At 39.3% G+C, this 14,294-nt stretch overlaps 1 protein-coding gene across 7 annotated transcripts in view; it reads left to right on the top strand.

Annotated features, from left to right (window-relative positions):
- The first annotated feature begins 2,324 nt into the window (after positions 1-2,324).
- Positions 2,325-14,294, top strand: part of LOC100723044 (intermembrane lipid transfer protein VPS13C-like) — a 37,223-nt gene continuing 25,253 nt past the window's right edge. For 3 of the 7 annotated variants that reach the window (XR_010046140.1, XM_063244552.1, XM_063244547.1), the window contains exon 1: positions 2,325-2,514. The gene's annotated coding sequence lies outside the window, so the exon portion shown is untranslated. Of the gene's footprint in view, positions 2,515-7,015; positions 7,079-11,709; positions 14,277-14,294 lie in introns of those variants that run through there. The other 4 variants (XM_063244548.1, XM_063244550.1, XM_063244551.1 and 1 more) reach the window with 4 other exon arrangements.

The raw sequence follows: 14,294 nt of genomic DNA, 5'->3' as shown, positions 1-14,294 counted from the left end.
TCCTTTTACATTGATATCAGGTGGTATTGGATGGGAAATCATTTTTGTAGTTACTGAAAATTTTTCAGTAATTGCCAGTATTCTCAGGTATTTCTGTCTTCAGTTTCTCTTTTTATGTATCTGTATAGCCTTTTCCCTCTTTCCCTTTTTTATCTTTGTTTCTTTTTGTCACTTCTTCGCTCTTTTCCTTTCTTGGTTATGGTTTATAAATCAATAGAAATCGCTTATATTTAAGTATTTTGAGAAACTAAAGGATACAAAAGTGTTTTTGAACTTAAAAAATATATTATGTTACACATTTGTAGTAAGTTTGAACTTTTCACATTTATTTATTGATTCCATTTCTTTTGTGTGATTAACTACACATTTTTAGGTATTAAGTATGATTCTGAGAAAGAAGAAAAATCCTTGCAGGATGTTAAACAGAAAGAGCTTTCCCGAATTGAAGAAGCCCTTCAAAAAGCAGCAGATTAGGGTAAGTAAGTTTATGTTTTAGATAACTTAAGCCTGATATATAATGCATACTATAGATATATTTAGTGTTTGTAAAATTTGTTTTACTTGACAAAATAGAGTGTTGCTCACTGTCATGTAAAAAAAAAGAAACTTTGATTTTATTTCTAGAGAATTGGCTTCCTTGTAGAAATGATTACTTTTGTCCTTTTGTTTTACCATATCAGTTTATATTCCCCAGAATATGAAATTCCTGATAATAACAGAAAACTCCTAAATTTTAGATTCTGTATTTAAAATGTTAATTCTGTCAAAGTACTATATAAATATACCCTGAAAAATCCAAAGCTTTGCCAAAAAAGACTTATGATAAGAAAAGGCAGCTTGGCTTTCAACATTTGCTGCTCTTCAAACCCCCTCCTGAGAGGGAATCACAAGCCTGAGCAGCAGACACTCTGCTGTTGTGCAGCTTATTAGTGGAAGGCTGGCAGGCATTGGCAAGGACTCCTGCTGTGGTGAGTCAAGGAGTTTACCTCTGTTACTGCCTCTTCTAACCTGCATTGCCTTCTTCCTTATCCCATAATATGGATGCATCATAACTTTGGCAATTTCTGGTTAGTACTTACATTACTATGACAATATTATTGTGCACTGCATAGGTTAAATAATGGATGGTGGTCATGTGTCCTTCCTTCTGTAGTCATTTTTCTTGCATTGTAAATGCTTTTTATTTGCCTAGTCTTCTATGTATACTTTAAATTTTTCATGTTATGTGAAATTGATCTGTTATATGACTGTGAAAATTGTTTTCAGGTTGTCTTTACCCATCTCTTGGTCCTCTCCACCTCTTTTTCATGAAGTTTTCCCTTTGAACTGTTGTGTTTTTTGTAGCACTAGGTGTTGACTCCAAAGCCTTTGGTTGAGTAGGCATTATGCTGTACCGCTGAGCTCCACTGCTGGCCTTGAACTGTTTCCTGTTTCATTCTATTTTGTTTTTTAAAGGCTTGTTATATACTTGTCTTCCTCGACACTGTTCTTTGTTGCTCTTTCGCATTTAATTAACTATATCTAGTTCTCTTTCCGTTTTTCTGTCTTTGCTTTCCCATACTCCTGTTATGGGTGTTGTCATTAAGAGACATTTAGTAGCTTTTAATGTAATTTTGTAAAATTTTTAAGTCTAAATGTTGTTTTATTTTACTTCTAGCCTTGTGTATTTTGCCTAGGGATTAAACCCTAGGTAGAAAATCAAGAATTTGAAGGATGCTTTTGAGAAGTCAAATGTCAGTCTGCTTACACATTGTTGGAAACGTAAAACTTAGAAAATTATTATATCCTCTTGTCAGGGATCTTACATTTGATTTGGACAGAGAGGCAGTTGTATAAAGATAAGCAGGAGAAAGTGTGTTGCATCCTGATTAAAAGGTGCAGGCGTTAGGGCAGCTGAGAATTGGACTTATCATGTGCAGCACAAGAGATTGGGGCAGAAGGTGTCGTGTTGTTTACTTCAGCTAGCTGTGAAGAGTGCAGAAGAGTAAGAGGTGTAGGGAGCGGTTTTGAATAGCTGCTGCTGCCCTGCCCCTCCTGCCTGAGGGCATTTTGTGTGTCAGCCTACATGATCCTCCCCTTGCCTGCAATGCACATGACAAGCAAACTTCCTGTTTCAGCCTGCCTACATTACCCATAATCCTCTCCTGCTTACATCATATAACTGAATGTGACGACGACCTATCAGATTAAGCCTTCTTCCTGCCTATGGCCCGCCCCCACCCTATATAAGTTGTAGCCATTTTAAAAATAAACGAGACTCGATTGGAATCTCATCCTGTCTCCATCTCTCTTTTCTCTTGTCCTGCCCCCATCCCCGATCCCCTCTCCAGGTTGAGACCCATAGATTGATCCGCAGGCCGGGTCAAGTGGCGACCACGAAGGGACCTCACCTGGCACGAGGGATAACGATGTGGGACCGTTCACAGGAGTAAAGCGCTGGCCAGCGTGACTGATTCAAGGACATCGTTCCTGTGATCTGTGCAGACGGCCACCTTACGTCTCGCCTGAATCACGGTAGGTGAACGGCATTAACATGGGACAAGCACTCAGTGAGCACGAATTGTTCGTGACTGGCCTCAGGGAGGCTCTCAAGATTAGAGGGATTAAGGTTAAGACAAAGGAACTAATAAAGTACTTTCAGTTTATACATTCAGTGTGTCCATGGTTCCCCCTAGAGGGTACGATTAATTTGAACAGGTGGAATAGAGTAGGAGATGCTCTTAAGGACTATTATAAAGTTTTTGGTCCAAAAAAGTTTCCTATAACTGCTTTTTCATATTGGACTTTAATCTCTGAGCTGCTGGCACAACGTCACGCAGATCCCCAGCTCGCGGAGACGCTTGCCCAGGGTGAGGCTGCGTTAGCTGCCTCCCACAATTGTACTCCGCCACCACCGGTCTTATCTAAGGCACCCAGCCCTCCCAGCTCTGTTGTCCTTGAGATCCCGGAGCCTGTTCAAGATGGCGATGTGCCGACACTCCCTTTGTCTGGAGACCACGAGGGTCCTCAAAATGGCGCCGCCATGGTCCCTCCTCCATACCGCCCTATTTACCCTGACCTTTCCAGTGGCCAGGAAGTTGATTGGTCACAATTAGCAGAAGAGGCTGCCCAATACCATTCCCCACCGGGATTTATGGCCCTCTTCCCAAGGGCACTTGTGGGTTAATTCTTGGACGTGGCAGTACAATATTAAAAGGGTTACAAGTTGTTCCAGGAGTCATAGATAACGACTATACTGGCGAAATTGTTGTCATGGCATCCTCTATCTCTGGCCTAGTTTCCATTAGCCAAGGACAATGTATTGCTCAGTTGGTGCTGCTGCCTTTAGTTCAAACTTCTAATGCAGCTGTGGCTTCCTACAGGGGAAATTCCTCCCTTGGATCCTCAGATATATACTGGGCTCAATTCATTTCCAAAGATAAACCCCTTATGGCTTTATTGCTTAATGGGAAAAGTTTCTCAGGGCTCATAGATACAGGTGCTGATGTAACAGTCATTAGAAAGGAGGACTGGCCTCCCACATGGCCCTTAGAAACCACTATGACGCATTTACAAGGGATTGGACAATCGAAAAATCCACAACGTAGTGCCAGTCTACTTACCTGGAAATATAAAGAAAACAATCAAGGACACATACAGCCCTATATTGTAGAAGGGCTGCCCCTTAACTTGTGGGGCAGAGATTTGCTACCTCAAATGGGAATGATGATGGGCAGTCCCAATGCTGTAGTCACCAAACAAATGCTCACTCAGGGCTTCCTTCCTAATCAAGGTTTAGGCAAACGAGGCTCAGGCATTAAAGTGCCTATTTCCCCAACTCCAAACCCCTCTAAAGCAGGCCTAGGCCATTTTCAATAGGGGTCATTGACCTTCCCGCGGCCCATGCAAAAGAGATTACTTGGTTATCAGACAAACCTGTTTGGGTTGATCAGTGGCCCCTTACCTCTAAAAAGCTCGCAGCTGCACAGCAGCTGGTGCAGGACCAGTTAGATGTGGGCCACATTGTCCCCAGTGATTCCCCTTGGAACACACCCATCTTTGTTATTCGAAAAAAGTCAGGGAAATGGAGGCTGCTACAAGACCTTAGGGCAATAAATAAGACCATGGTCTTAATGGGACATCTGCAGCCAGGACTCCCTTCACCCAGTGCCATTCCTCTGGGATTTTTAAAAATTATCATTGATCTTAAAGATTGCTTTTTTTCTATTCCCTTACATCCAAATCCAAAATACAATCAGTCCACTACAGATCCTGTTACTACTGTTCAAATAACTACAGTAAGTCCCTCAGCCATAACAGTTTCTCAAGCTCCACTACACCAGGCAGATCATAAACCTGCCCCTCAATATTCACATTCTAACCTGTTCAGTTTGATTAAAGGAGCATACATGGCTTTAAATCATACCCAACCTGATCTCACCCAATCATGTTGGTTATGCTTGGCTGCTCCTCCCCCATATTATGAAGGAAAGGCCCTCAATTTAACCTTTATCAGTTCTTCTAGCTCATCTGCCTGTGATTGGGACAATCACCACAAGCTGACTCTCCCTGACGTCTCAGGTAGAGGAACTTGTCTTGGGGACTCCAGCTGTCCACCAGCACTGGCAGCACAACTCTGTGCCCAGCTTCATTCCAAATTCAAGCCAAATAATTACCTCATTCCACCCCCAGGAACGTCTTGGGCCTGCAATTTTGGCCTATCACCCTGTATAGCAACTGCTGTTTTTAACAAGTCTACAGATTTTTGTGTTCTTGTACAGGTTCTTCCATGCATAACCTTCCACCCAGGAGACTACTACCTCCAGGCATCGCAGATCAGCTATATATCTAAGAGAGAACCTGTGACATTCACCTTAGCTGTGTTACTAGGATTAGGAGTAACAACGGGAATAGGGACAGGGACCACAGCTCTAGTGTTGGGAAATAAGCATCTAGCTCAATTACAGGCAGCAGTAGATCAGGATTTAAAAGAAATAGAAGCATATGTGACAGCTCTACAGGCGTCCCTGACGTCTCTATCTGACGTAGTCCTACAAAATAAAAGAGGACTAGACCTCCTATTTATGAAGGAGGGTGGTTTATGTGAAGCCCTCAAGGAAGAGTGTTGTTTTTATGCTGACCACTCGGGAGTAGTCAAAGAGTCCATGAGTAAACTGAGAGAGCACCTCGAAGAGAGAGAGAAAAGGAGCGCATCGGAGTAACCACCTTCTCCTCCATGTGGGAGGATCTCTCCCCTTACATTGCCCCCCTCTTGGGACCCCTAGCTGCCTTGCTGTTGCTGCTTACTGTAGGACCTTGTATTTTTCAGAGGATCGTGACACTCATTAATAACGTTAATAACAAGGTTGACACATTTATGGCAAAGCCCATTCAGGTATATTACCATTGGTTGGAAATAGCAGAACAACAAACTTATCGGGAAAATTCACCCACTGACGGCCCACATGATGCTGTGGCCCAGACGCCCTGAGGCACTGGACAGGCAGTCAGAGACGGGCAACTAGGACACATATGTAATGCCAATCGGCCACCTAAGACAGGTCCAGGACCAAGAGCTGTCCTGCAGGCCCATGACAGGTAAGGCTCGATTGGGTTCATATGAGGAGTCCTTGACCCAAGACAGGCGCTGTCCTCCCAGGGCCTGCCATGTTCCAAAAAATATATATAATAATAAGGGAGGAGATGTAGGGAGTGGTTTTGAATAGCTGCTGCTGCCCTGCCCCTCCTGCCTGAGGGCATTTTGTGTGTCAGCCTACATTTCCCATGATCCTCCCCTTGCCTGCAATGCACATGACAAGCAAACTTCCTGTTTCAGCCTGCCTACATTACCCATAATCCTCTCCTGCTTACATCATATAACCGAATGTGACGATGACCTATCAGATTAAGCCTTCTTCCTGCCTATGGCCCACCCCCCACCCTATATAAGTTGTAGCCATTTTAAAAATAAAGGAGACTCGATTGGAATCTCATCCTGTCTCCATCTCTCTTTTCTCTTGTCCTGCCCCCATCCCCGATCCCCTCTCCAGGTTGAGACCCATAGATTGGTCCGCAGGCCGGATCAAAGAGGGGAGAGTGAGGGTGGGAAGGTGTGTACTGCCTGTGATGGTTAGGGAGCTGCATAGGGTGTGGATCCCTGGAAGGCTGGGAAGCTAATTTAGGGTAATTTTAAGAGGTTGGAAAGCCTCAGTGATGCAGGCATTCTTCGGAGTACTTCATATGAGTTAGCTCAGTGAATTGTTCCCAACCAGCAGTTCAGGTACTGTTGCCATCTGTTTTAGAGTTGAGGAAGCTGAATGTTAAATCATTTGCTGCGTATGACACAATGAGAAAATGGTAGCTCTAGAATTTTAATATACTCTGACTCTAGATTCTGTATTCTTTTTTTTTAATGCTAGGAATCAAACTCAGGACCTTGTGCTTGCCAGGCAGATGCTTGTGCTACTGAGCTATATCCCTAGCTAGATTCTGTATTCTTAATAGTGAACTTCAATCTGCGGCCAGCAGGGAGCTAAATTCTCCTTTTGCCTTCTTTAAAAATCCAAAGAGGGGGTGGTGAGCCCTAAGGATTCTGACATTGTGTCTGAAAGCAGATCCTACCAATTTAAATGAGGACATTTCCGCTGACTCTGAAATTAGTGTTAAATATCACTTTTCTGAAATGGGCAAAAGAGCAGGCAAAGAGAACCAAAGGAATAGATTATTTTGTTCCATTTGAAAATTTGTAAAATATTTCAGTAGTATTTGCCTGTCTTGCTTAATTTGATTGTCACAGTTTTGATTAAGAATTTTTACTTTAATACTACGAAAATGCAGTTTGTATGTGGAAAGAATAAAAATGATGTCACTGTAAGTATTTCTTCAGAAGTAGATGGTTTGGTGTCATTGAATTTCAGTTGTCCTGTGAATGGTTTCTAATTCTCTTTGCAATCAAGGTTAGGTGTATTTTACACGTGGAAATTAAAGTTGTCTTTTAATGCTTTGCGTTTTGGTTATTGCTGCCATGTGGATACAGGTACACATTCAGGACAGTTCATATATGGCTTGGAAAACTTGGTTTACAAGGACGTCAAGCCTGGTGGGTATGCATGGTTAATTATTTTCAACTGTAAAAGTTATACTCTTATCCATGCTTGTGCTCTTAGAGGAGTCCATTTGATGGTGTGCCATCCTTTGAAAAATATGGAAATGTAATTCATACCTTTCCCTTTACCATCGTTTCCTTTTTCCTACCTTCTCCAGCCATTGATTCATTCACTAAACATTTGATTATCTCTTTGTGGCAAGCATGATGCTGGGTGCCAGTTGTTCAAGGTAAACAGGCACAGTTCCCTGCCCTTGTGAAACTCCAAAGTTTGATCTGTCGGTCACTGTGAAATTTATACTGCCTTTGGGATTTTAGTTTTCTAGCACAGTAGTCCAGTTTCTCAATTAAGTCCCTCCTCTCTCTTTAGCAGTGGTTTTCAAGCTTATGAAAGAAACAAAATGGACTTTTCAGGGTGGGGGGAACAGAACTATATTCAGAATTCTGATAGAAGGTCATCATGGCATTTTTTCTGGTATTCTCCCTGATCTGTTTGGCTTTAGAGGTAGTTCTGGGGGGTCTGTAGCCTACTGTTATGTAGAGCACGTTGATATTCAAAGCTTCATAAGGACAGATTGAAGGTTGCCCTATCAAATGCAATTATTTTAATACCATAATTTGATTTATTGCATTTTGTACTTTAAAAGTGTAAAGAATTTGATATATTACCCGCACTTAAAATTTAGTTTGATGAAATGGCAAGCGGGCTCTGTAACTCAAATTTTAGACAAAAAGCATTGTGCTAGAATTACTTCTGCACCTAGAAACTTGTTTAATATGTAGGTTCATTGTGACAGTTGGAAAAAGAATTTGCTTGGCAGATTCACAGCATTAAGTGAAATTACCCAGAAAGCACATTTCCTTGTAGCAAATCTACCCTTTTAGTTCGCTAACTATGTTACTTTGTTTTAGCTACTTTTATGTAAAAGGCAGCATGCAGATGAATATGGCTGTCTGTCCAGTTTAATAGGTTGTGGTTTTCTGTAGTCTGCTGCACAGTATTTTTTAATCTTTCTAGGTATGACCCATCCCCAATGTACAAATGAGTACTAGTGGCCCAGTGAGATATCTCACAAAATCCCTGGGTGCTATTGTTAAAAGCAGTGGAGAAGTCATTATAAAGGAACACCTAATGGATTTGGTTTTCTTCTTCCTTTGTAATGTGCATTACTTTGGATAAAAAATGAGATCCAGAATATTGATGATTCTGAAATGGGAACAGTTAATTTTGTTGATGATATTTTCATTCACTTACCCAGGAATTCCTGTGTACTTCATGATTATTTCTTTTCAGTTTCCAAACATATGTTCTTTCCCCTTTTGGTGTCAGTTTTTTTTTTTTCTTTTCTGATTCTAAGACAGTGGTTCTTCAGAGTCAAAAGCATTTTCGTAATCATGCTAAGATATTGCTTGATTTCGCACAGTGTCGGACATTTGCCCTGTTGGCACAAATGCGATAGTAAATTGCTGGCTCATGGTTCAAGGCAGGGCACCCTGCTGCGTTGGTAGTGGCTGTGTTCTTTACCACCTTGCCTTTTCAGTATTAACATTTTTCTTAAAGTAGGAAAATTACAATTTTAATAAACTGCAACTTTGATCACATGTCTCTTTAATGTCATATGCAACAAAAGAGCAAGTGTACTTAAGGGGTAGGTCTGAAGAAAGTGTTCATGCAGTTGGGTTGCCTTTTTTAATGGAAAATCATGTTTACCTGAAAAAATAATTGACGGATTATCATTATTCAGATTTGGGAGTTGTTCGATGGAACAAAGTAACTGAGGAATACTTTAAGAGTTTTGAAAACCTTACACTTGCTACTTTGAGCTTGACATTTCTTAATACTTAGAAGACTTTTCTGATGAGACTGTTGGTGATAGTAACTGATAGGACTTTGGATATTAAATAAGGAAATGACCCAACATTGGACAGGTTTGCACAGTTCAGATAAGCAACATTTCCAAATGCACTAGTAATGAATAGAAATAAATCATTTAAAAGGTTAAAGTGCAGAGCAAACCAATTGATTTTAATGCTAGTGAAAAGTTCATTGATAATGTTTTAGATTTCATGAGACAACTGCCTTTAAGAGACTACCACTTGGAATGTTGTATTCATAATTACTTGGAAAGGTCATGAAAATATTTGTCTTTCCCATTGTGTATCTGTAGTGAAATGATGTTTTTGCCATATCCTTCAGTCAGAACAACGTATCTCAAAAGATTGAATTAGAGGCGACACATGAATCCAGCTGTGTCGTGAGCCAGCTGTTTTTTTTTTTTAATTTAAGAGGAAAAAGAGAAAAACACAAAACAAAACAAAGCAGTGTAAGGTTACACATAATACAGAACTACAAAAAAAAACATAACAGTAAGAAATCACCTGTTAATAGATTACATATTATCATCTTGGAAATAGTTGCTCAAATCACAGTATCAAAGAATACAAAGTAGACATTCAAACAGAGAGACTGCAAACAGCTGTGTTCAATGATCCAAAAACATTAATATAGTCAGCTAATTTAACATCCCTAAACACACTTGCTGTTATATCCGTTAGAGCTCTTTTTTTTTCCCTCCCTCTCTTTTTTACAACAAAATTTACACATTTTGGATTTTATTACTCCTTAGTTCTTATTACTTTTTTGTGGGGGGGAGAGAATAAAGTCAAATATGGCAAAACAAAGCTGTCAGTCAAAACCAAGGATAGACATAGCACATGATGTAGAACAGAGTACAAGGTTATTAACAATGGTTATCAACATTGTCTCTTGTTTCCTTAAAAGGAATTGTCTATCTCATTAGATATTATAAAGTTGGACAAAACAGTGGAGAACAAGACCAATAAAACTTAGGCATTGTGAACATTACAGGACTTCCAAAGGAGACAATAGTCAAACCAGAATGGGCATCTTTGTGAATCTTATTGCCTTCAAATTAGTTGCCTATACCTTCAAACTTGCTACTATCGCACAGAATGGACCAGAGTCTAATCAGTCAAAACAAGATCTTGGGAGTATTACAGGACTTCAAAACAAGTTAATAGGAGATCAAAAAGAGTTACTACTATATATCCTAATTTTTTAAATTTTTCCCTTAATTAAAATAAACATAAGAAATAGCTAAATAATTTTTTTAAAGAATAGTAGTTACCATAGTGTCTGTCTTTTTCCTTAAAATATTTGGATAAAACTTCATATACTATAGCTTCAAATATTTCCATATCAAAAAGCCCAGAATAAAGCCTTTCTAATTAATAAGTGAAAATTTTATAAGGCTTCAAGGCCACATAATGGGGAATCATGATTATCACATATTTTTATATATTTGAATCATTACTTACATTAGGGAAACTATTCGGTATTCATACATGCGAGATTGATTTATTTCACTTATGAGTATGGTCTCAAGCTGCGCCCATTTATTGATAAATATCTCAATGCGATCCTTCTTTATAGCTGAATAATACTCCATTGTATAGAAATACCACAACTTTTTTATCCATTCCTCAGTTGATGGACACTTGGGTTGTTTCCAAGATCTGGCGATTACAAATTGTGCTGCTATAAACATAGGTGCACATATATCCCTGTGGTATGATGCTTTCAGTTCTTCTGGGAATATGCCTAGAAGTGGAATAGCTGGAATAAATGGGATTTCCAATCCCAACTTTTTGAGAAACCTCCAGACAGACCTCCACAAAGGCTGTACCAGTCTACACTCCCACCAACAGTGCAGGAGAGTTCCTTTTTCCCCACAGCCTCTCCAGCATTTGTTGAGCATTTTTTCATGTATTTATTTGCCATTTGCATTTCTTCATCTGAGAATTGCGTATTCATCTCAGATGCCCATTTTTGGATTGGATCTTTGAATTTTGGAGGTCTGAGTTTTTTAAATTCTTTATATGTTTTAGACAAGAGTCCCTTGTCTGAGAGAGAGTTCACTAAAATCTTTTCCCAGTTTGTGGGTTTTCTTTTCACTATGCTGGAGATTTCTTTTGACATGCAAAAACTTTTTAATAAGAAGTGGTCCCAGTTATTGATTCTGGGAAGTATTTCCCGTGCAGTTTGAGTCCTATTCATGAATTCTCTACCTACTCCTATGTCTCCAAGGTTTCTATCCAATTTGTCTTCCAATAGATTTAGCGTTTCTGTTTTAATATTCAGATCTTTGACCCATTTAGATTTTAATTTAGTACATGGTGATAGACATGGGTCTAGCTTTAGTTTTCGGCAAATGGAGAGCCAGTTTTTCCAGCACCATTTATTAAAGAGACTGTCGTTCTTCCAGTGAACCTGCTTGGCTCCTTTATCAAAGATAAGGTGGTTGAGTGTGTTTGTAGTTGTGGTTGTATCTTCTAATCTATTCCATTGATCTTCAGCTCTGTTTTGATTCCAATACCATGTTGATTTTACTACTGTTGCTTTGTAGTATAATTTCAAGTCAGGGATTGTGATGCCTCCTGCTTTGTCTTTGCTGCTTAGAATTGCTTTTGCGATTCTAGGTCTCTTCTGGTTCCAGATGAAATTTAGGAGTGATTTCTCTAGATCTATAAGGTATGTTGATGGTATTTCTATTGGGATTGCATTGAATCTGTATAAGAGTTTTGGGAGAATGGCCATCTTCACAATGTTTGTTCTTCCTATCCATGAGCAAGGGATGTCTTTCCATTTTCTGAGATCATCTTCAATTTCCTTTTTCAGTGTAATATAGTTTTCACTGTATAAGTCTTTCACTTCTTTCGTAAGAGTAATTCCTAAATATTTCATTTTTTTGCTTTATTAGCAAGCAAAAAAAAGAGCCAGTTGTTAAAAGGGTTGTAACCGTGTGACTCTTTCTCACTCCAAGTTTTTGTTTAGGAGTATATGCTTGTCTTCTTAACTATATGCTGTCTGTGTAATTATATATGTAATAGTTTATTATTTTTTTAGTGAATTAATCAAAAATACTTCAAAAATTCTGTTTTAGATTTCCAGCATAATTAATGTCAGTAAGTTACAACCCACAAAAGATAAAAACTCTTTCAAAGCCTCAGGTTTTAAGTGTGTCAAAGGATCCTGAGACCAAAATATTTGAAAACTGCTTTAGAGCATGATTGAGAATAATAGATTTATTATTTACCAGATTAGTTAGAAATGTTCTCTAAGGAACTATGTAGTACTCAGCTGTGAAACCGTTCAGAGAAGTGTAATGTGGCATCTCTAACATGGAGTTCAGAGACGTGACAAGGGGCTGGAACAACCTTGGAACAACAAGGACAGGTCAGACAAGAAGAGACCCTGCTGTTCTAGCCAGGTAGAATGATTTTCAGAGCTAGTGTCTTACTTGTTTGTTTTCACATGGTATTTGAGAACTCAGTCTTTTTATTTATTTATTTAATTTTGTTTTTTGAGACAGGATCTCCTTATGTAGTTTAACCTGGCCTGAGTTCGTTATGTTGTCCAGGGTAACCTGGAACTTGGCCTTCATTTTCCTGCTTTAGCCTCCCAAGTGCTAAGATTATAGGGGTGCATCACACCATGCCTGGCATGTATTTTTAATTTATGAATGAAATAGAGTCCAGACTATCACTGTGACTAGAAATACTATTATTAGTACTACCCAGATTCTGTTACATATTTTAGTAGATATTTTCTCCTTGAAACTTGGGATTTTAGTCTTATAAACTGAAGTTGATTCTTAATTTAGTAGTGTAACAGTTTACAAATATCAAGAAAACAAAGTAAAATTTCAAGCTAAATTTCATGTATATGCTCTCAAATGTATGTATAACATGCAGTCTATGTATAGCAATACAATTAATCAACAAGTCAATTTGTTACATAGACTTTATATGTTTTGTTATAATGTTTACATGTGGGTTTTTTTGAATTCATTTTAACAGTGCCTAGATTTTACACCCTGCCCTAAAACAAACAGACTGCCAGAGGAAACCTCCTGCTTCAGGGCAAGGGACTTGTGTAAACACCGTGAATGCAGTGTAGTGCTGGGATTCCCTGTGTTTGCTGGAATTCCAAGTGAGACTTGACCCCACATTACTTAGAGGAGTTAAGTAAGGCTACACCCAGACAGAGGTGCTGAGCCTGAGGTTTCCCGGTCTCCTAGAAGTTTGCTAGAAGGTAATTTCTGGGAGGACAATCCAGCTTTAGGGAATGATATTTTACACAGTAGACTTTGTAAAGTACGGCTTGTATTGGAAATTACAAATAATATTCCTGAAGTTTCCATTATGAAGATGAGTGGCTGGAGATAGAAGCAGACAGGGATGTCTGAGGTTACATCACAAAAGAGCTCTTTTTTGTCAGGCAAACATGATTTAATTTTATCTGGCAGGCGTCAGAGAGCCTTTAACTAATTTTGAACAAGGGCTTAACAGGCTGTGGGTAGTATTCAGAAGAAATCTACATGGTGGGTGGAAAGAAGGGCCTTCAGTAGGCAGGAAGCAGGGCAGCCATGCGGAGGCCACCTCAGATTTGGAACTGGAGGTGATGCCCAGCGGGCAGCTGGGGGTGAAGGATTGGAAGTTGGGCTTGGGAGAGGCGGGTGTCGGTTAATTCTGGAGTTCACTGAGTCACTGCTAAGTAACCAAGGATGAGGTTTAAGGGAATTACTAAGGCAGTTCAGTGCATGGTTCTGTGAGCATTTCCTGTCACTCTCATGTTCTTTGCATCCTTGACTCATGGGTTTTGTTTGCGAGGCGGATCATCTGGGGAGTCATCTGTCGGCATCCTGCCCACCCATTTCACTTGTGTTCCTGCCACACATTTATCCAAACCTTCCTCTGAAAGTTCTGTCATTATTACATTTCCAATATTTTGGTAGTACTAAAATCGAAGGGGAACTTTTGTCAAGTAATAAGTAATGTATAAAGGATGTTGCAAGTGAATATTTTATCCCATTTTTGTATAATTGTACCTTTAGGTTATTTTCTAGATTAAGGAAGGTTATTCTTTACTAGAAATGTTATTGTAAATTAAAGGAGGTCTATGAATTTGTGTTTGTATTGATTAGAGTAAGTTGAATCATACCAAAATTTGCTTTTGGGAAGAATTCTCTTATTTTCTTTTCTATCCTCTTGTCTGCTAACTTGAATTTTATCCTTTTCTCACTAATATGCTTCCACTGAGAAGGACGTAAGCGTAAAAAGCACAAAAAACATTTTAAGAAACGTTTTAAAGGTCTTGATCGCTCAAAAGGTAGGTAAAAGTAGTTTT

Source organism: Cavia porcellus, unplaced genomic scaffold, assembly GCF_034190915.1.
Source record: "Cavia porcellus strain 051 isolate PalLab524CR breed Dunkin Hartley unplaced genomic scaffold, mCavPor4.1 scaffold_277, whole genome shotgun sequence".
Taxonomy (NCBI): Eukaryota; Metazoa; Chordata; class Mammalia; order Rodentia; family Caviidae; genus Cavia; species Cavia porcellus.
This window is presented reverse-complemented; position numbering and strand designations above follow the sequence as displayed.